Below are 23,121 nucleotides of genomic sequence, written 5' to 3'. Positions count from 1 at the left end.
TCAACTCTGTACCACAAATCCTTCAAGGGCCCTCAGCTGCCAATGTCCTAACAGGACGTTAAAATCCAAACTCCTCCAAGAAGGCAGAGTTCTCAGTAATCCAGCTCCACCGTTTTCCTCTGTCACTGTTCCACCAAAGTTTTCATTATAGTCTTCTCTTCAGGCTAGTCTTCTCTTCACCACACCTGCAACATCTGACACCTCTGACCCAACACAATGCACTCCATTCTTCCTCTAAATAGTTATGTGAATTATTTTCCTTATTTTAATTACTTACTCTAATTCTCTCTGTATTTACAAAGGAGATCCATTCTTTAGATTTTCATTCAAATCTTAATGTCACTATGCATAAAACGTCTCAGGAAATATTCAGTTGTTTCTGCTGGAGTAAGTTCTCAACATAGAAAAACAGTTTTAGAATGAAAATAACATAACAGGGAAAATGCAGATTGTTTGTGCCAATAACAATATATTTTTAAAATTCAGCCCTTTAAGGTTTTGTAGTGCTTTTTTTGCTCTATGCACACACATACACCTACACACACATGCAAAACCTATGATCATTTCTAGTGAGATAAAATAACTACCCTTGAAATTAGTAATCGTTCCATAATAAAAGACAGGAAATCAAGCCAACAGACAAGATACCCTGTATATGAAGAGATTTGATCAGGCTCAAAAATGAAATGTCAAATATTAGTACCAGGCAATTCCCTGATACCAACCACAATGATAAAAGTCAATGAAATAAAAAAAGTGTTAACTCATACATAGATCACTTGAAATTGAGAATGTGACACAACTTATTTTTATTGGGTTTTACATTCTATGAAGATAAAAATTACTCAGATATTTAATGTGTTCTATTACAGTAAAATTTTAATAAAGTATTCAAAAATTTCACATATTTGAAACATAACCACATGCAATTTGAAAGAATTCTTTGTTCACCATAAATTCAATGTTCATAAATATTTTAGATAAACACAATTTAAATATGATTATAAAAACTTACAATACTGTTAAAAGCAAGCCGATACCTAATACATACAGAAAAGCACATGTTCTCAGAGACTATTTTATTAAGTCACATATATTGATATTGTAACCAATATGTTAGAAAAACAACAATTTTTGAAAACATAATTAGCACAGTTTTTTAAGAAGCTAGGAAAGAACACAAAGATACAAATGCAATGTACTTGATACATTAATTTGAGGCTGAGAATGCTTGACATCTTCATAATTCAGGTGGAAGAGGCTTCAGATGTTACTGTTCTCATTTTTCAGGTATTCATAAAAATTAAGATAAATATTTACAATGTTTAAGCATTTGTGTTTAAAAATATTCTATCAAGTAAGGTGTCAAAAGTGTAATGAAAGCTGTATTAAAAATTTGAAAACAATGGAAGTAAAAAAGCACGTATGAGACTTTTATTATGTATGAACCATCATTGTGTTTCATTAAAAAGATCCCTGATTAAGGAAATTTGCTAGGCAAATACTGTCAGCAAACACTACACTAGTTATAATTTTGTTTTATGTTTTAACTGCATTTCATTCAGCGTTACATGTAATCCTACTTGCAGTGATTTAAAAATTATTTTTATAGTGGAATCTGTTGTATTGTCCATATGACAGTTTAAAATATGAGAATTTCAGATAATATTTTACAGTGTTAATACTTAAACTCCAGATGTGGAAACAGGTTGTATATTTCGCTGCTAATGTTAGTAATCTAAGTAAGTCCAATTCACACTCACAAAATTACCTACTTTTAAGTGTATATAGAATGCCAGCCTTAAAATTGAAGCCAAAGTTTGATTTTAATGGCAAGGAAAAATAAATATGACGTTTTGAAATATTAAATTGTTATTTCATAGTTGAAACCGAGATGGGGGTTTTTTTTTTTTTGACATTTTTGAAAAATTCTTAATGAACATTTATGTTGGCATAGGAACCTTTTCAGATCCCATATTAACCAATCATTGAAAGCAAGCACTAGTTGAATATATCGGTAAGTTAGTGATATAATTTTGAAAACTAGAAATCACTACTTGTCAAGCTATCAGAATTTAATTGGAAAATGTAGGAAGATAGCACACAGAAATAGTTAAAAATCAGTTGGGGCCAGACGCGGTGACTCAGGCCTGTAATCCCAGCACTTTGGGAGGCCGAGGCGGGCGGATCACGAGGTCAGGAGATCGAGACCATCCTGGCTAACACGGTGAAACCCTGTCTCTACTAAAAATACAAAAAATTAACCGGGCATGGTGGTGGGCACCTGTAGTCCCAGCTACTCAGGAGGCTGAGGCCGGAGAATGGCGTGAACCCGGGAGGCGGAGCTTGCATTGAGCCGAGATAGCGGCACTGCACTCCAGCCTGGGCGACAGAGTGAGACTCCATCTCAAAAAAAAAAAAAAAAAAAAAAAAAAAAAAAAAAAAAAAAAGCAATTTTTTGTCTGTGTAAATGAAGGATTTCTCAACACTGTGCCATGAAAGACAAAATTAAGAAATAACAACTAAACCTATTAAACTTGAAATGACTTATACTAACTTTGGTTCTAATTCATGGATTGGAGTTCCATGTAAGAATTTATTTGACAAAATTGGATCTGTTCTTAAATGTGAAAACCACTAAACAGGAATTCTGTCAAGGATACAGGACAGATGAAGAGGCATTCCAGAAGTTTTGTTTTGTCTTCCTGTAAAAGAAGGTAAAGCAAGTGAATTCAAGATTGATTTTATTTCTAAAACAAGCCTGATGCCGCATGTATCTAGCAGTTTACCTAAATGAACAAGTAGATTAATAGAGTAATAATGACTAGCTAAATATCTGTTCCCATTGATATCTGGCACTAGGGGCTTTATGTAATCTATTTTATTTAATTTGATATGTGAGTGCACATTTATCTGTCTATCCAGTATCTTGGGGTGTAATAGTTCTAAACTACTGTTACAAAAAGTGCTTTGATTAAAAATTTAGGAAATTTTCTTCTAGTATAAGGCTTTTGAAAAAATAATATAAGCCTGAATGACTCAATACACTTTTATTTTCCAAAATAGACTCTATGGTCATGTGAAAGTCTGCAAAAAGCATTTTCTTCTGTATGTACACATATTTGCATTAAAAAATTCTTTAATCTTGTGTCTTTAGAAGTTTTAGATTTATGGGAAAAATCTTATTTAATTGTTTGCCTTCCCAAGTATTGACAATAATTTCCATTCTCAGATTTTCTTTATGTTGATATGGAGAGGCATATTGTCATAATCTGTTAAAGCTTCTATAACAAAAATTATCATACACTGGGTGGCTTCTAAACAATAGGAATTTTTTTTTCTCACAGTTCTGGAGGCTGGAAAGTCCAAGATCAAAAGATCAGATTCAGTGTTGGATGAGGGTCATCTTTTGGTTTATAAAACTCATCTTCTCATTGAGTTCTTATATAATAGATGGAGCTCGTTAGCTCTCAAGCGTCTCTTTTACAAGGGCACTGATATAGTTTGGATGTTTAGTCCCTCCAAATCTCACGTTGAAATGTGATCCCCAATGGTGGAGGTGGGACCTGGTGGGAAGTGTTTGGGTCATGGGGGCAGATCCCTCATGAGTGGCTTAGTGCCTCTTCATGGTAATGAAATAGCATGAGATCTCATTGTTAAAAGAGTCTGGTATCTCCCTTCTCTCTTGCTCCTTTTCTCTTGCTCCCTCTCTCACTATGTGACACACCTGCCTCCCCTTCACCTTTCTCCATGAGTGGAAGATTCCTAAGGCCTTCATCAGACACAGATGCTGGTTCCATGTTTCTTGTACAGTCTGTAGAGCTGTGAGACAAGATAAACCTCTTTTCTTTATAAATTACCCAGCCTCAGGTATTCCTTCATAGCAATGCAAAACATACTACACAGACACTAATCCCATTCACAAGGTCACAGCTCTCATTACCTAATCACCCCCCAAAAGCCCCACCTAATACATTGGAATTAGGTTTCAGTGTATGAATTTGGGGAAGACAAACATTCAACACATTTTCAGAGATCTGATAATTCTCTATAATTTATGGCTTGTTGACTTTGTAAGAATAGGGGATAATTTTTACTATTGACAGGTAGACTTGGCAGAAAAACTATTTTTGTTGAGGATTTCCAAAGAAACCAAAACTGGACATGTGTTCTGCAATGTAAGAAAATTGGAGGAATGCCAATGTGGTTAAATAATTGACCAGACAATCGGAAATTTTCAGGAAAAAAATAACAATAATCGTTTGAACAAGGGCAACCTCTAAGTCAATAGTATGTATTAAGAGCACATCTCAATGGCTTTTATGAGCATATTTAAAATAATTCAACTGTTAAAATGCTGTGGAATAATTTTTAAATTCCTACATATGCATATTTGAAATATTGAGTGTAGGCAGGCAAATTGCCAGGATATTTATCAAACATAAACAAAAGTTGTTTTAGATTTTCTTGTTAACTAAAAACAAAATCAGAATGGTGAAAATTATTTACATTATTTATTTATCATGAGTTGACTAATGTTATTTAACACTTCGTTTAAGGATTGATCACAATGATACTTTGTGGGAAAAAAAGAGTTCGTGTGTGACTGGAGCCCAGATGAGCTTTTATAACATCGTGTAACGTATTTCGTGGTCATCCTCAGACTGCTGCCAAACAGCCTGGTTGTATTATTATCAGCTGAGGAGCTAATTAAAAATACAGAGTATTGGCAAGTCAAGATGACTTTTAGATTCAGTAGGTCTAAGATGAAGCTTTATGAATATTATTTTACAAATTTTCCAGGAAATTCTAATTCACCTTCATAATTCAAAACCATTAAATGATTTCCCATCCACCCCACCAAACCTAGAAAATCTGTACCATCCCCCCATGGAAAGGTATTATCTTCTCTTATTTCTAAGCCTATGTTCATTTTGTCAACTGACATAAGACAAACCCGGATATATATATATATATGCCATGAGGGAATTCTTCTGTTTTTGGTGTATTATGCATCCAGCACAGTGCTCAGTCTTACATAAAGATGTTATTTTAAATGTACAGCAACACTTTCAGGGAGATTTCCTCATGCCCTTTTAAAAGATGAGGAAATAACATCTCCGAAAGGTTAAATATCTTGCCCAAGGCCAAGATTAAAACCTTTGTTCTCCGAAACCTTTCCAAAGGATATCACCAATGTCACCACTATATAAAAACAAGAGCTCCCAATGCCTAGAGATCAAGGTTTAAGACCTCCAAAGGTTTTTGCTGCAGCAAAGAAACAAAGAAACACTAGTGGGCTTCATGGTTTCTTATCCCATTCTTTTTTTTTTTTTTTTTTTTGAGATGAGTCTCTCTCTGTTGCCCAGGCTGGAGTGCAGTGGCGCAATCTCGGCTCACTGCAAGCTCCGCCTCCCGGGTTTACGCCATTCTCCTGCCTCAGCCTCCCGAGTAGCTGGGACTACAGGTGCCCGCCACCTTGCCTGGCTAGTTTTTCGTATTTTTTAGTAGAGATGGGGTTTCACCATGTTAGCCAGGATGGTCTTGATATCCTGACCTCGTGATCCGCCCATCTCGGCCTCCCAAAGTGCTGGGATTACAGGCTTGAGCCACCGCGCCCGGCCTCTTATCCCATTCTTAAGCCCCTTTTAGACTCTACTTTGTGACATAATACATATCAACATTTTCAATGAAGTATCTCCTGCTCTTCAATTTTAGAGTTTCTTCAGTTTAAAAAAATTTTTTTTTTTTTTTTGAGACGGAGTCTCGCTCTGTTGCCCAGGCTGCAGTGCAGTGGCCGGATCTCAGCTCACTGCAAGCTCCGCCCCCCGGGTTTACGCCATTGTCCTGCCTCAGCCTCCTGAGTAGCTGGGACTACAGGCGCCCGCCACCTCGCCCGGCTAGTTTTTTGTATTTTTAGTAGAGACGGGGTTTCACCGTGTTAGCCAGGATGGTCTCGATCTCCTGACCTCGTGATCCGCCCATCTCGGCCTCCCAAAGTGCTGGGATTACAGGCTTGAGCCACCGCGCCCGGCCTAAAATTTTTTTACTTCTCAGTTTTACTTCTTTAAGAATTGGGATAGCTTAAAACACAACTGCAAATTCTTGCACACTCTATGTGTGGAAGATCTATGTCTCCTCCTCTTGATTCTGGTTGAGCCTCTCATTGAGTGAGCCAATGAAGAATATTGGAAATGTCACTATGTGGGAATGCAAATGCTAGATCACAAAAGAGGATACAACTTCCCTTGAGTAAGCTCATAGGAGCACTTAGCTGCCATGTAAAAGGGTTCAACTACCCTGTAGATACTACACCAGAGAGGCCACATAGAGGTATTCTTACTGACAATTTTGGCTGAGACCAGCCTTCTAGCTTTCCCATCAGGGTACAGACATGTAAGCAAAGAAGTCATTTCGGAAGTGGGTTCTTGAGTCCAATTCATTGTCTTTCCAGCTCAGACCCTAGTCTCATGGGGCAGAAGTAAGCCATTCCTGCTCTGTCCTGTCTGAATTTCTAACCCATGAGGAAAATAAAACATGTTGCTTGATGTCACAAAATTTGTGGTGGTTGCAAAATTGCTAGAGAAAGGAACAAGAACGGCTATCAGCTTGATTTGACTTTAGATTTTGAATCCATTATTTCCTCTTTGTAGTCCAATAAGCCCCTGCACCATACAAACTGGCATCCCAGATTTTAACTGGTGCTTTCTTCACTAAGATTTCCCAGGGAAAAGCTTTCCCTAAACAGCCTGTTCCGACTCCATTATTCTCTGCTGCTTGTTGATAACCCAAATGGTCACTGCTGCTAAATCCAGGAATTTAGGTGTTAGCTACTACACAGAAATGGAGAAAGTTTTCTTGGGATAATAGGGCTTGTTTGGGGGCTGTGATTCGCTATCTTTTCTACTTTTAAGCAAGAGCTGTAGTAAAATTCTTAGCATGGTGTTGACCAGGACGGCCTTCACATTTCCTTCAGCTTACTGATTTTTAGAGGGGTTTTTTCTGTCTCCATTCCGCAGGTTTTCCTCTTACCCCGACTCTTACAGAATACAGATGACCTAGCCAACAAGGACCCTCTTCTCCCTTTTCTTAGACCATTTACTTTAGGAAACTTGTAAATTCTTTGCCCCTTGAGGTGTGAATCTTTTATAAAAACCTCTTGCTAGTTTTACAACCCAGTAATGTCTTTTGCAAGGACATAAGAGCAATCCCTTTGAAAGGTAATTATCAAGGCAGATAGCGGCTCTATCTCCCAGTCTCTGTGGGAAGGTAAAAACATAATTTGGGTGAAAGTCTCTCTCCCAGTTGTAAAACTATCTCCTGCCATGAAGACGGAAGAAAGTTTATTTTTCCTTTGGGCAAGGCCAATTAGCAAACACAAACTGTGGTATGGTATACACAGCATAGAATTTATCCTGAAATCAAACGTTCTATCTGCATTCATGGGCCATATAATACAACCATGTTATTTAAACTTCCTTTTATGTCCATTTTTTCATTTCTAAAATGACACTAATACCCTATTTATATGATGGCTAATAACTTAGCTTATGTAAAATTATAAGCATAATTTGGCATGCGGTAAGGGTTTAACAGATAACACTTCTCTTTAGTTCTTGTTAAATTCGTGAGCAGTTTAGAGAATCCTTGAGAAGGGCCTTCTATCACCACAGATAATGGGATATACCAAGTATTAGGAAAAAAAACCCCACAAAAAACAAGCTATTAAGGGGGAAATACAAGAAAATAAACTCTCCTGGTAGTGATTTATTAGTGTTTAGGAAGACAGAATAATCACAAAGTAAATGCCACTTGCCTTAATATTTTACCCAAGAACTCAGCTAGACCAAAGAGGAATAACCAAAGTCTCCAGCTGAATCTACAGTTTTATGAAAATACAATATTTATATTTGTAATCCAAAAATAAAATATACGACTCATTGAAACAGTATTTTAAAATGTCTTATTAAATTATTTAGTAATTTTATTTGTGTTTTCCTTGGAAAAATATAGGTTGTTTTAATTTGAAAGCACTTTTCAAAATGCTTTAAAAATTTAAAAATACAAATGAGAAAAAATGAGATAAAGTCATAGGAACAGCACAGTGGGAACATCGTTTTGAAATATATAAATTAATGAATTGTTACAGAGTTGTTGAGGGGAAGAAAAACAGGAAGAAGAGAATCATTTAAAAAATTTTTGCTGTGTGCTAGGCCACAGGCTAGATATTTGCATATATTCATTTAATTCAAACTCACAACAAACTAATGGAGTAGTTTCTAAAATTCCCATTTTATAAATGAGTAAACAGAGGCTCTTAGAGGTTATATAAGTGCTCCTTGGCCATAAAACTGGGGCTGGAGAGACCCTACTGGCTTCTCTCTCTTCAGGTACATGGGAGATTACCATTCTCCACGTCTTTTGCAGTTAGGTAGGGTCATGTTATTATTTCTGTGTTGTGAACAGAAGTGACTGATGTGGGTCACTTTTTGATTTAAATGTAGACGTGAGAAATTTCAATGTTCTCTTTCCTTGCTAAGTTTCACATAGGAGCCACCACATTCCAAAGAGTACAGCTACAAAACCAGAGCATACGAACCTGGAGCAATGAGTTTCTGCATGGAGGGGAGTTGCTCCAGGAAGTCACTCCATCTCACAGTGGACGTTGTGTGAACAGGCAATACACTTTTGATGCATTCAGGGTGATCGAAGGCCAGGCCATTCTGATGGCAAACTTTTACTTCTTTTTCTTCTTTTTTTTTTTTTTCCTTCAAAAGCCACAGACCCAGTCCTTAATTTATATGAAGATTATGCACCTGGATCCCATTAATTCTATTATTGGGGATGTTTCTGCAAAATCATGCAGATTTTGTTTTGTCTCTTAGGATTTTTACCATAATTTAATTCAGAGAGAGAAATAACATTATGTTCCTACAGGTGACAGACTTGGCACTTATCTGATTTATTTTGTAAAAATCTATTCAAGGAACATATACGCATTTTCTAACCATTTGGACTTTCGACGTTTGCCTAAATAAACTTATTGTTAGTTCAAGACCATCTAAATCCTTTGATCTGTCAATCAGGGTGGTTAATAGTGAAAGGTATAGTGTAGCCCTGAATATTTCCACATCTAACCAAGAACAGCTTATAAGAGTGATTTTGAAAAAAAAAATACTGATTCTAAACAGCAAAGCTATAATAAATAATTCAGCCTTTAAATACAGACCAGATCCCTTAAAGGCAAAGAATGAATATACTGAGCATATTAATGCTTTTCGGGTTTTGTTTTATGAGATGTCTAGCAATTTCAGATGAAATTATAAATGCTTTTGAGAACTTTGAACATTACATTTTTAAGTATATTAAATGAAAGACAAGGCATGAATGCAGATGTTGATCTTTGAGCACAAATAGTCCATATTTTAATAATGCCTCCAGGGCTCTAGAAGTACCCAGGGGTTTTAAAAACCTAATTCAAATTTCTTTTTTCTTTTCTTTTCTTTTTTTTTTTTTTGAGATGGGAGTGTCACTCTGTCCCCCAGGCTGGACTGCAGTGGCCCTATCTTGGCTCACTGCAAGCTCCGCCTCCCAGGTTCATGCCATTCTCCTGCCTCAGCCTCCCGAGTAGCTGGAAATACAGGTGCCCACCACCACACCTGGCAAATTTTTTGTATTTTTAGTAGAGACAGGGTTTCACTGTGTTAGCCAGGATGGTCTCGATCTCCTGACCTCGTGATCTGCCCACCTTGGCCTACCAAAGTGCTGGGATTACAGGTGTGAGCCACCGTGCCTGGCCAAAACCCTGAATCAAATTTCTGTTATGGTTTTCTGTTTGAACTTGTAAAAGTCACATATTATCTTAGAATTTAAATTCCTGATTTATTAAATGTGACTGAAGTGCAACAAAATATAGTAATTTTGAAAAATAATGTAGGATAAAAACCATACTGAGTGCTTTATATGCACTCCTATGGATAAGTAAATTAAAAATTATTTTTACTATTACTTTTGGAGATGGAGTCTCACTCTGTCACCCAGGCTGGAATGCAGTGGCCATGATCGGCTCAAGCGATTCTCCTGTCTCAGCCTCCTAAGTAGCTGGGACTACAGTTGCATGCCACCCACCCAGCTAATTTTTTTGTATTTTTAGTAGAGATGGGGTTTTACTGTGTTGCCCAGGCTAGTTAAGAACTCCTGAGCTCAGGCAATTGGCCCACCTTGGCTTCCCAAATTGCTAGGATTACAGGTGTGAGTCACCACCCCCAACCTAAAAATTATTCCTTATTGCTATTTATAATATGGCTGACACTTGGCTAATATTTCTTATTATTATATTTGCACTTCTTAAACAAGGTAAAACATTTGAGCTTATAACAATTAGGAGTAGACCCACCTTCTCTGATTTTGTCACTGAATTGTGCCGTTGTAGTGTTAGGTGATGCTCCTAGCATAACAACCTTAAGAAGAGGAGTAAGTGAGGATCAGCCACTGCGTTTGATCCTGAATAATAGAATGAAGAGCACCATAAGAGAGCCGAGGTCTGATTAAGCCACAAGGCTACCTTGTTGGCTTAATATATCCTATGTGGATGATGCCCTAAAACCCAATCCTCTTCAAGACCTTTGGCAGTACCTGGCCAATAGTCTTGCCAGAGGGACACTGTCGCTGAATCATAGTCCAGGCAAAGTCATTTCCAGTCTTTCATCAATCTTGTCTATCTTAAGGAGTAGAAGACCTGTATCAAGAGATCATTTGTTGTAGGGACTAGGAACAGAAAATGAGGAGAAAATGCCACTGTCCTCCCCCTCCTTACTCTATAGCATTGCATATGCTCAATTACATAGTTTACATGAGTGTATGATTTCCTATTTCTTTTTCTAACTAAAAGACAATCCAACATGTGCAGGTAGGCAAGAGCTAAGAATTAAATCACCAGGTTTAGGTCAAAGTGACTAACATTCTGTATAGAGAAAGCTGACAGGTCAAACTCAAGCTTGAACAGATAAGTACAAAGCCAGAAGCGGAGAGACAAGATACAAGCAAAGCAAAGGTACATAAAGGTAGAAATTAGAGAATTTCATATTCATGGGTCAGTTCAAACTCCACCTCTTCCATGAATTTTCCCAGATAGCTCCTTCAGAAGAAATTGCTTTTTACATAATCCTTTTTTATCTTGTTTGCTGATCAGAAGTGAAAGATACATGCAGACTTGGACAAATAGAGATAAAAAGAGGGTGTGTGAGAGTGTTCATATGACAAATAATGGTGTGTTCTGATGGCTCATTTCTAATATCAGGTGCTTGATACATGGGGGAATCATCCTGGCTTAAAGATATGAGGCTGATGTGGACATTACCTTTGTATGGTAGTTTGCTCCTGGTGACAAATGCAGGCTGGATCTGTGATAATGCTTCTGGCTATATAGTGAGTGAGTGAACCAATGAACCATTGAGCCAGATAATGAATCAGTGTTGAGTCTGATCACATTTAAAATGCATGTTAACCATTTAACCCAAATTGGAAACACTATAGAGAAAGAGTCTAAAATGATTTAAAAGTTTGATTTAAATAAACAGAAATCTTCAAAATCTAAGCAAAAGCAGTTAGCTTGTACAAAGCACAAGGCCACCTGACACTCAGTTGGTATCTAATAATTGTTTTCCTACTATTAACTTGTGGCCATATCAGAGCTTCTGCCAACGAATACTAGTTATGTATACAATATCATTGATTAGATCTTGTTTACAAATGATCTAAATCTATGGACCTGAAACATAAAATTTTATCAACCTAAATTTTAATACGCTATATTACAAAGAATCTGGAGTTTTACTTAACCCACATTTTTAGGCAACAAATGTGATATTCAGTTTAATTCAACTAAGTAACAATCTGTTGATAAGATAAATCTGAGTCTATTATCACTAGAGAAAGAGATCACCACCTCTGCATAACTTTGACAATTTCCTCAAGGTTGCATGGAAAGGCAGAAATTTATTGAGAATTGGACATTTGGTTTAAGGCAAGTATTTTAATATAAAGACTTGATTGGGATTGGAAAGGATCATGATAGCTTCTCTTGGTGGAAACAAGAGCAAGATTTCAAGGTAGAAGATTTTTGCTTCAAAAACAATTTTAGGGCACAAACTGTTAATGTTTTCTATTGAAGAATGTATGTACTTTTCAGCATGTTCCTATAATGAACAATCAAGCCATTTGCCTGGGCAGGAGGCTTTCAGGAAAATAAAGTCATGTTAATAATGACAGTGTAATAGCAAAGTCAGGTTGATTTAGGCAGTAAGATTTTAAATACTGGTGTCCAGGCTGAGTATAGACTAATGGTTTCATTTCTCAGTAGGGTTCCTATTTGTGTGGCCCTATGCAAAAAATACAACTGTGAATAGAATAACATATATCCTTCAGGATCTCACAGATTCATGATGACTCAAAAATAAAACACTAATTTACTAATACTTATACCACGATGATGTTGTAAATGTAGAACAAAGTGTCAGTGATGTTCAGATAAAAAAGACTAAACTCTGTTAGGCGGAGTAGCAGTAAAGGTTGCTCTGAAGAGTTAATATCTCAGTTGAACTGTGAAGGACAGGTGGAAATAACTGAGTAGTGCAGGGGAACTCCTTGGAAATATTTCAAGGAGGAACAATACCAAGTGTAAACATAACCAGGTGTGAAAGAGCACAGGTTGCTCAGAACAGTTTGGCTTGGCTGAAAGTGCATTAGGGAATTACTGTTTTATTTTTGAGTCTTCATAAATCCATGAGATCCTGAAGGAAATATGTTATTCTATTCACAGGGGTATTTCTCACATAGGGCCATACAAATAGAGCTTCATTCAAATAGAGGAGAGGGTGGACCACTGAAATTCTATGAACATTACAGTAGTATTTTGGCTTCATGGGTAGGTAAAGGAGAATCATTTTAAGGGAAAATGATTAATACTGGTAACTGTTGAAAATAATAACTGGTTTCTACTTTTTAGTCCTAGAAGCAGAACATTTGGAATTAAAAAGGCTTTGTTTCCCTCTAGGATACGTGAACCCTAATTGGACTTTTCTTTTTTTTTTTTTTTTTTTTTTTTTTTGAGACGGAGTCGTGCTCTGTTACCCAGGCTGAAGGGCAATGGTGCTATCTCGGCTCACTGCAAGCTCCAACTCCTGGGTTCACACCATTCTCCTGCCTCAGCTTCTGGAGTAGCTGGGACTACAGGTGCCCACCACCATGCCCGACTAATTTTTTGTGTTTTTAGTATAGTCGGGGTTTCACCGTGTTAGCCAGGATGGTCTCCGTCTCCTGATCTCGTGATCCGCCCGCCTCGGCCTCCCAAAGTGCTGGGATTACAGGCGTGAGCCACCGTGCCCGGCCCTTGGACTTTTCTTATGCTTTTCATAGTAGTAGTATAGTGCTGAGTGAGAATGCCTGAAGTAAAGCCAGTGATACCACAATTACACTTGAACAAGATGGATTTGTCAAGTCTCTAGAGACCATTAAAAAAAAGAACAACAGATGATCATTCAAACTATGTCAAATTAATAGAGTCCTTAAGGAACATTTTAGTTATCTCAGTACTTCAATATTAAACTCAAAGAAAGATAAGTAATAGAAAAAAGTATTAAAAAATATAATTCTACATATAAAATGATGAAAAACAATAGCCACAAACTGATTGTATTGCATCAACACATATTTATTAAATCAGGTATTAACTCATGCAACAATGTTTATTAGGTACTTTCTATGTTTCAAGCATTATTTTAGATGTTGAAGAAGCAAACTTAAGTAAGTCTTCATTGTTGCCTTGGAAGAGTAAATAGCTAATTATAAAAAATCTGCAAGTATACATACACACACATATATATACACACACATATATTCACATACACACATATAGACACAAGCATATATATATATATATATATATATATATATGGCATAGATACCTACTATCTATCTATCTTCTATCTTTTGCAATGTGTATTATACCAAATAAACACGTAGAGATAGAAAGTGTGGCTATTAAAGGAAGGAAGAAAGTTAACGCAGTTACTAGATATATGAGGAGGTTGTGAACATAAGACTTTTTCTTTTAAAGATGTAAGAATCTATGCTTAAATCTAATAGTTTTGGAGAATAATGAGATCTAGAAAAGATTAAGATGACATTTGATCATGGATTGAAATTTTGTGAGCGGGGTGTGTCAGAAAACAATAAAAGAAAGTAAGGATATTGACAAGGTAGTTGAAGAAGTGCAGAGTGAATTCTCAAGTGGAAAAAATGAAGTAAAAATTAAATAGGCTTGCCATAGAAAAATAGGGTAATAAAGAAATTTCAAGTTATGATAATAATGGAATACCTGGCTGGGTGTGGTGCCTCACGCCTGTAATCCCAGCACTTTGGGAGGCTGAGGTAGGTGGATCACCTGAGGTCAGGAGTTCAAGAAAAGCCTGGCCAACATGGCAAAATCCCATCTCTACTGAAAATACAAAAAAAAAAAAAAAAATTAGCCGGGCATGGTTGTAGGCACCTGTAATCCCAGCTACTTGGGAGGCTGAGGCAGGAGAATTGCTTGAACCCGGGAGGCAGAGGTTGCAGTGAGCCGAGATCGTGCCACTGTACTCCAGCCTGGGTGACAAGAGCAAAACTTCGTCTCAATAATAATAGAATACCAAGTGAAAGATGTTCAGTTTTTGACATCTTAACCTGGCAACATGCTACCAAGTTGGCTTCAAGTAGGTCCAGGTTTTAATGTCTGGGAAGATACAATGGTAGGACTTGCTATAGGAAGAGAATTGTGAGATAGGTCACAAAGTTTTCCAAGTGTAAGAAATGGTGTTCAAATTAACAGTCAATGACACAAATGAGAACCACAAAGATTGTCTATATATATAGAAAGATACTCATAGACATTAATTTTTCTTTTCTTTCTCTTGTTTTTCACATATAGAAGGAGTAGTGATAGACCCTTAAGTATATCTGGGTACTTGCCGATACTCCTTCAAGCCCATGAGTTGTAGGATAATGAACAGCATATATTCAAGAGAAATGTAGTGGAAGTATTATCCTTTAGGGGACCCTGTGTTTTAAGGAGTCCAGGAATTTTGAAAGTACATGGAGACTCCAGAAATTCTGGAATGCAGAGATAGAAGAGAAATAATCAAGAGGTTAGGTTAAGTAAAAGGAAGTGCAATTTAGGTCTTTGAAAATATCATTGACTAGAGTTACTAATATGTTAAGCAGAAGCATAAAAGGGCTGCAAGGCATCTCTTATTGGGACACAGATTTTTCAATATAATTAATCCCACTAGTTGCCTGCCGAAGGACAGTAGGTAAGTGCTAGTGCTTAGCTCTCTCAAAATGGGTCCGCTAGAGCTTATATTGACTCTACTTCTGTAGATGACTAGTTCACGTGAGAAAATTGAGAATGGGACAATTCAATTCCTAGAACTGTGACTTGTAATTGAAAATAACACCAGGTTCTAGAATGTAATAAGAGCAGTTCTTTGGAAAGAGCCAACAGAGTTCCAGAGACAGGGTGGAAGCGGAACTGGCTTTAGAATGGACTACAAGTGTTTTTTGGATTTTCTTTTTCAATTGTCAGTGGGCTATTTAAATAGAAAAAAACCCAAAAATCTGCAGGCGTTAAAAATGTCTGATGCAACATTTTGTTAAAGTCATGTCTAACTCAAGAGAAACATTTGCAAACCATTTTCTTTTGTAAATAATTGGGATTACCACATTGAAAAGGAACAGGAGAGAGTGAGAGGAAGAGTATAAGAAAACGAAGAGAGGAAAAGGAATCTGATTCCCTGTGGTGACGTGTCTGAAGAGAACAGAGTAAAAGTCTAAAAAGTAGAAAAAATTGTAGAGATAATTCAAAAGTAAAGATAATTTCAAAAAGCAGATTATCAGCACTGAGAAATGTAAGGGCAGTCATATGCTATGGAAAAAAATACCTTGACAGGTATGGCGTTTTATAAAATATTTTTATAAAACAAGAACAAGTATAAGTTTTCCTCCAGGCTTTATATACCAATGGGCTTCCTGTAATGAGATGATGTTACTGATAACGATTAAAACTCCACAGGTAGGTAACAATGAAGAGATTAATAGGCTGTTCCATACTTAGAGAATATAAAAACAGCCCTGTTGTTTGTGGACTTTGTAGCTGCTCAGTATATTGTATTAGAGTTTCAAAGCCTGTTTCATTCTTACTTTCATTCACTCAGCAAATATTTATTGAATGTCTTATGTGCACAAGCTATAGGTTGATCACCGTTCTTTCGAAAATATTATCACATGTTTTTGGAGGGCTGCGGAGGTGGGGTTTTTTTTACTTGATTTTGCCTATGACTATATACAGGATTGGGAACTGTTGCATATCCAAGGTGTATTTTTTATTTTTCAATTTTCAGTATTCTTATTTTATAAACCTTTCTTTATCGATTTGCCAGTGTGCATCATGATGCCATAAGACTGTCTTCATGTTGCTTGCATTGGGCCATGTGTGTTTACATATCTGATGGGGCACAGTCATCAGCAAATAATAGCCTATGTGTGATTATCTCAAGGACTCGTGATTATTAGTGGAACTGTTGATTTCAAATATGGGCTGGAAAGTGGAAACAGAAAATGTTTCTGAGTTTTGGGGTCTTCAAAACAGAATGCAAAGCATGTGTCAAAGAATTCAAATTCCCCTGTCATAATGGGTTGCATAAATTAGCATTTCCCTGAATATATGCTACAGAATGCTTAGAAGCAGGATACTCATTTATTAAAGGTTTTCTGGTCAACCAAGTTTAGAAAATGTTGGATTAAACTTCTCTGCTTTAAGACTTTTAATATCTTTAATTTGATAATTAAAACATTTGCATTATGAACTTCAGTCAAAGGGCGGAAATGGCCAAAGTTATTCGACCTGGAAATCCCAAACAGATACTTACGTGGTATTAGTGTTTCATGGAATACATTTTGTGAAACATTGCTTTTGTCAAAATTGATGGGTTTTAAAGTTCTTTCTATAGGCTTTTAAAGGAATTGTTTACCCAGTTAAAAAATTTATGATAATGTAACTCAATTGGGAATGTTTAATTTGTGTCTCAATTTGAATAAATAGCACACGTAAGTAGACATTTCTAAAAAAAAAATAGACAGGTAAAAGTCAGTGGAAAATATGATTCCAATAATCAATGATGTACGTTTAAACTTGCTAAAAATACAACTCCTTTAGTCTCAGTAAAAGTGAGCAAAGAAGCCTAATGACTAAGGCTTATGCTAAGGAAACAGTACACCTGAGAATGAAACATGACTTTGACATGCACTAACTATAAACTTGGGTAAGTTTCAAAAAGTTTCTGTTTCTCAATTTTCTCATCTGGAAACCAGGAATCATGATGATAGCTAACCTCACAAGGTGAGTTAGTAAAATATGAAACTCACAGAATGTCTGATAATAAAATTGCATAATAAATGTTGAGGATTTTATTATTATATGTAAAAGCATTATATTTAGCTCTATAAATAGGAAACCCTGGCAATACAAATTCAACAGTTGAATTCAGAAAGGCTGTATGTTAAATAAACTAGTTTTTAAAATTGGATATTTCTTCTAATATACTAAAACTGAAGATTTTGATGTGTCATCAAAATCATTTATCTAGAGATATATTATATATGCTGCAAATAAATTAGGACCCAGATGAATCCTATTTCTTAATAGAATGGATACATTAAGCAAATTTGTTAATTTCCAAACTAAGAATATTATTTTCATGTTAAATTGAAAAAAAGTGTTTTTGTCTTCAACTTATTTCACAGGCCCAAACATAATAAAGAACAAAACTGAGGTACAAAGAGGTTATGATAACTTGCCCAAAGCCATATAACTAATAATTCACAGGGCTGAAATTTGAACCTGGCTTTGTATTATTTCAAAGTAGCTAAATTATTGTACTTTGTGTGACATCAAGAGATTTTTAAGCACCCAATTCAAGAGACATATTAGGTAAATAAAACTTTTAGTTGTATAAGCAGAGTCACTAGGAAAAGAATATCTTTTCCTGGGGACCATATACTGGAATTTCAGTAATTTGATCTTTGGACAACATTTTTTTATTTTTATTTTTTTTTGAATATTCTTGCATATTTATCAACTTGCAACACAAGAGCATAAAGTTTTAGATCATTTAAATAACAGATGAGATCAAAACAATACAGTGCTTGAAAAATACTGAGGCTAGTTTAAGTCTCCAGGTGCTACTTTGGAAAATTTAGGAGTTAATGTCCCCTGGGAAAATTTCATCCAGCTGCTTTTGATTAGGAAATGGAATAGTAATCTTGAAAATCTAAAAAGCATTCATGCCTCCTGAGTTGTGAATAATTAGTCAATTGGTTTTTTGATGGCTAGTGTCCAGTAACTAGCTATGGAGAACAAAAGAAGGACAAAAAACATAGATATGCTAGACAGAAAGATGTCCTTTTCCTCTGTTAAATACATGTCCTTAAATAAATGTCTGGTTGTACTGATCTTACACATAATTATAAAACATTTCCATAAGCTACATTTTATTGATATGACTTGTGAATACTTTAAATATTTTATGCAAAGTTGAGAAGAGCCAGAAAGGTACATTTTCATGCACATATAAGAGAGTGATGGATTGACTACTCAGGTTAAGAAATAAAGCAGAGGCCGGGCGCGGTGTCTCACGCCTGTAATCCCAGCACTTTGGGAGGCCGAGGCAGGCGGATAACGAGGTCAGGAGATCGAGACCATCCTGGCTAACACGGTGAAACCCCGTCTCTACTAAAAATACAAAAAATTAGCTGGGTGTGGTGGCATGTGCCTGTATTCCTAGCTACTCCGGAGGCTGAGGCAGGAGAATGGTGTGAACCTGGGAGGTGGAGCTTGCAGTGAGCTAAGATCACACCACTGCACTCCAGCCTGGGTGACAGAGCGAGACTCTGTCTCAAAAAAAATAAAATAAAATAAAGCAGAAATACTCTTGTTTGTATCCATTTCTCCCAGAACAATTGTTAGTTCTCCTGCAAGGCTATCACCTTATTTCAGTACCAATTATCTGCCAGTGTAGACTTTTTAAAGTTTTTTGTTTGTTTTTTGAAGTGAGTTTAGCTAGATTTACTTTTTGTTTAAAATAACTCATTTTGGCCAGGCATAGCAATTCACGCCTATAATCCCAGAACTTTGGGAGGTCGAGGCTGGCAGATCACTTGAGGTCAGGAGTTCCAGACCAGCCTGGCCAACATAGCCAAACCTGTAATCCCAGCTACTCAGGAGGCTGAGGCAGGAGAATCGCTTGAACCTAGGAGATGGAGGTTACAGTGAGCTGAGACCACGCCATTGCACTCTAGCCTGGGCGACAAGAGCAAAACTCTGTCTCAAAAAAGAAAAAACAAACAAAAAAACCAATTATTTCTTGTTAGCTAAAATCCAATGGAAATATGGTCAATAATTTAGGTGTTGGAAGGGTATCTTTTTTTTTTTCTTTTGAGATGGAGTCCCACTCTGTCGCCCAGGCTGGAGTGCAGTGGCACAATCTAGGCTCACTGCAAGCTCTGCCTCCCAGGCTCACACCATTCTCCTGCCTCAGCCTACCTAGTAGCTGGTACTACAGGTGCCCGCCAGCATGCCCAGATAATTTTTTTTGTATTTTTAATAGAGACGGGGTTTCACCATATTAGCCAGGATGGTCTTGATCTCCTGACCTCGTGATCCACCCATCTAGGCCTCACAAAGTGCTGGGGTTACAGGCATGAGCCACTGAGCCCGGCCAGGATATCTTAATTTTCCCAATCTTTGCATTTATGTGCCTAATAACTATTCAAAACTTTTACATTGAGCTCACCCTTTTGGTCCTCTATGTTACATACCACACATCCACCTTTAAATGATGGTGCCTATTCAATAGGTAATAATTAACACACACTTTTAAGGGAAGTCAGTATTCAGATAAAGTTAATCACAATTAATAAAGAGCATTAAAAATGGATGGCAAGCATATTTTGTTACAAAATATCATTACTTCCTATTTTAACTGCTTTCACTTTATCACTTCTGTCACCTTTTTGTTCTAACTCGTTAAACAAAACAATATCAGTTGGTGACTGAATATTAAAATTACGTGCATGTATGTTTGCAGAACATTCTACTTTCAGCAATTTATTCAAAAGAAATAGCATACACATTTATACAGATGTTATGTATTAAGATTATCAACAAAGAATTGTTTTTTGTTTTCAGACAGTGTCTGACTCTATTGCCCAAGCTAGAGTCCCGTGGCATGACCTCTGCTTATCACAACCACAACCTTCACCCCCTGGGGTCAAGCAATCCTCCCACCTCAGCCTCCCAAGTAACTGGGACTACAGGGGCCTACCACTGCGTTTGGCTAATTTTTATACTTTTTGTAGAGACGAGGTCTCCCTATGTTGCTTAGTCTGGTCTTGAACTCCTGAGTTCAAGCAATCTGCCCACTTTGGCCTCCCAAAGTGGTGGGATTACAGGTGTGAACCACCACTCCCAGCTGAAACAATTGTTTGTGACAATAAAAAGTTGGAAAATATCTGAATGCCCATTTACGGGTTTTAATTTAAAATATCATGGTTATCTATAAAAGTATTTTAAAGCCATTAAAAAGATAGCTAAATCAATGGACATGGGAAGATGATTAAAAATACTATTAAATGAGCACAAGGAAAAGCATAGTATGTAACACATATAAATATATTTGTGCTGTATACATGTACATAGTATACACATATTCCAAAACTATATAAATTTTAATTCCACATTTGTTTAATAAAGCATAATAATTTACGGTTATCTCTATGAAAGCATAATTTATGGTTATCTCTATAATTTACGGTTATCTCTATGCTTATCTCTATGAAAAGGTGAGGGTTCAGGGACTCTCAATTTCGAATCTATTTCTGCACTCGATTTTTAGAGAAAAACAGTGAGTTATATTGCTTCACTGCACTATAGCCTGGGTGACAGAAGAGTGAGACCCGTCACAAAAATGTACATATATTATTTGTCTAATCAAATTAAAAAGAAAAAAGTAGACAATATATTTTAAATTAAATTATTAAAATTTAAATTAATGTAGAAAATACATTTTAAAATTTAAGTATATTTTAAAGCATCTATTTAAAAATAGATGCTTTTATAGTTATTTTTAAATAAGTATAAGGGATTTTTGATTATGTATATAAAATATATGCTTTAAATTTCCTTTATATAATACCAAGCCATTGAGATACATTGACACATATTGGAGAAAAATATTTTTTCCTCTTACGAAAGAATTCTCATTTAAAATAAGAAAAAAGTTATGTGTATGTATGTATGTGTATATATATATACAAATCCATAATGCACATATATACACATGTATGTATTTTTATATATAGATATATATATCTACATATTTGTGTGTGCATATATATACGAAAACCTCAGAATTTATTTCTGAAGTATGTGGGAACATATGGTTACAGTCTCCTAATCTTGCCATTTTAGATGGCTTAGCTTCCCTTTTAGGGCAGAAGTGTATACGTAGCCAATTAAAACTATGATAATTCTATGTAGGCCTGTTGCTTGCATTTGGTACATTCCACAGGCCATCCAATAGCAATTTATGAGAATGTGCACTCTGATTACTCTTCTGATTCCAAAAATCACTACTCAAATATTTCTAGGCATTAAAAGTATTTTTGAATTATTTAATATTTTTATTGTTGATATGTTTTGGAAAGCTGCATCAACGACTAAGCCCAAATCCAAATTCTTTAGCTGAAGGAGAAAGAAATTCCCTCCATGCTGAAGTATCACTCTGCTCTGCTAACAACCACAGCCAGGCCTGAGGATTTCAGCAACTCAAATGAATTAATTAGTAGAACCAGCAATTAATTTGCAGCCCATTTATCAGAAATGCTTAATGACTCTGACATAAGCCCATATCTCATTTCACAACCTGCTGTATCACCCCTACTCCTTACAGCTGTTCCTTGTTCTGCAGAACACCAGCATGACCCCAAAATACTTGCCAGAATTGGTGTCCCTGGGTCCTCCATACCTCTGGGGCAGGAGCCCAGCTGAGATCTGGGCCAGCAGATGTGGCTGCAATACCAGACTTGTGCTCCTCTGCCCAGTCCTTTTGGCCTGTTTACATGATAGTAGCAGATGGCTCCCTATTCTCAGATGTTCTGCAAATCGCAGAAACAGAAAGAAAAAGTTTTATTGCTGTCATTCCATTTTTCATGTTGAAGGAATGTGATATTCAGAATGAAAAAGAGGTTCAGGGAAAGCCAAGTGTACTTCAGTGCAAAGCTGTAAAACACTAATCCTTACCTTTATTAAGTGAAAAGGTAGTGGATACCAGGTAATCTTCACATGTCCTTCATTTAATCTGTATTTATAACTTATTGAATCCTGGTTATCTTTACATACAGACAGTTGCAAGAATATGAAAGCATTCTGTCTCTTTTGTAAATGTTGCTTCATATTTAAGTTATTCATTTTCTTTGAAAAAAAGAAAAATTCCAAATAATTGCAAAAGGAAAAACTAAGAAGCAGACGCAAACTTAAGCTCTTTTACTAATTAGTAAAAATATCACCCTTCTGTACTTTTTCATTTTTACCACAACAATTTCCCTTCTTCACTTCCACTGGCTTCAGCACAGACGTGGATTTCAGCTGTAAATTCCCAATTTGTAACCTCCATATTTCAAATCGGCACTTGCTTTCATTTTATGTTATCACCTTAAGGTTTTTGAGCAGCTATAAATTTCAGGTCAAAAGAATAACATAGTTGTTAGTAGCTGATGATAATTAAAGTGATCTTCAACATAGCTGCTTGGAAGTAAAAGTTATGTGTTGTGGGTCAAAAAGTTGTTTTTGTTTTTGGCTTTAATGGGTTTACCTGACCCGAGAAGAATAGGCCAAATTTATCTATTATATTTGCAAAAAAACAAGACCATGAAGGAAACATATAAACAAAGACTAAGAATCCAGATAATCTAGGAGGAATAACTGTGTGTGTATGTGTGTGTGTGTGTGTGTGTGTGTGTGAGAGAGAG

At 36.2% G+C, this 23,121-nt stretch overlaps 1 long non-coding RNA gene across 1 annotated transcript in view; it reads right to left on the bottom strand.

The window, feature by feature from the left end:
* Positions 1-785: 785 nt before the first annotated feature.
* The window catches only part of LOC123568777 (uncharacterized), a 486,926-nt gene continuing 464,590 nt past the window's right edge, over positions 786-23,121 (bottom strand). Inside the window, exons 6-7 of the long non-coding RNA XR_010581240.2 lie at positions 2,664-2,705; positions 786-1,273 (exon numbers count right to left, since the gene is read on the bottom strand). This is a non-coding gene — a long non-coding RNA (uncharacterized lncRNA). The remainder of the gene's footprint in view (positions 1,274-2,663; positions 2,706-23,121) is intronic.

The sequence above is a fragment of the Macaca fascicularis genome, chromosome 14 (genome assembly GCF_037993035.2).
Source record: "Macaca fascicularis isolate 582-1 chromosome 14, T2T-MFA8v1.1".
Classification (NCBI taxonomy): Eukaryota; Metazoa; Chordata; class Mammalia; order Primates; family Cercopithecidae; genus Macaca; species Macaca fascicularis.
This window is presented reverse-complemented; position numbering and strand designations above follow the sequence as displayed.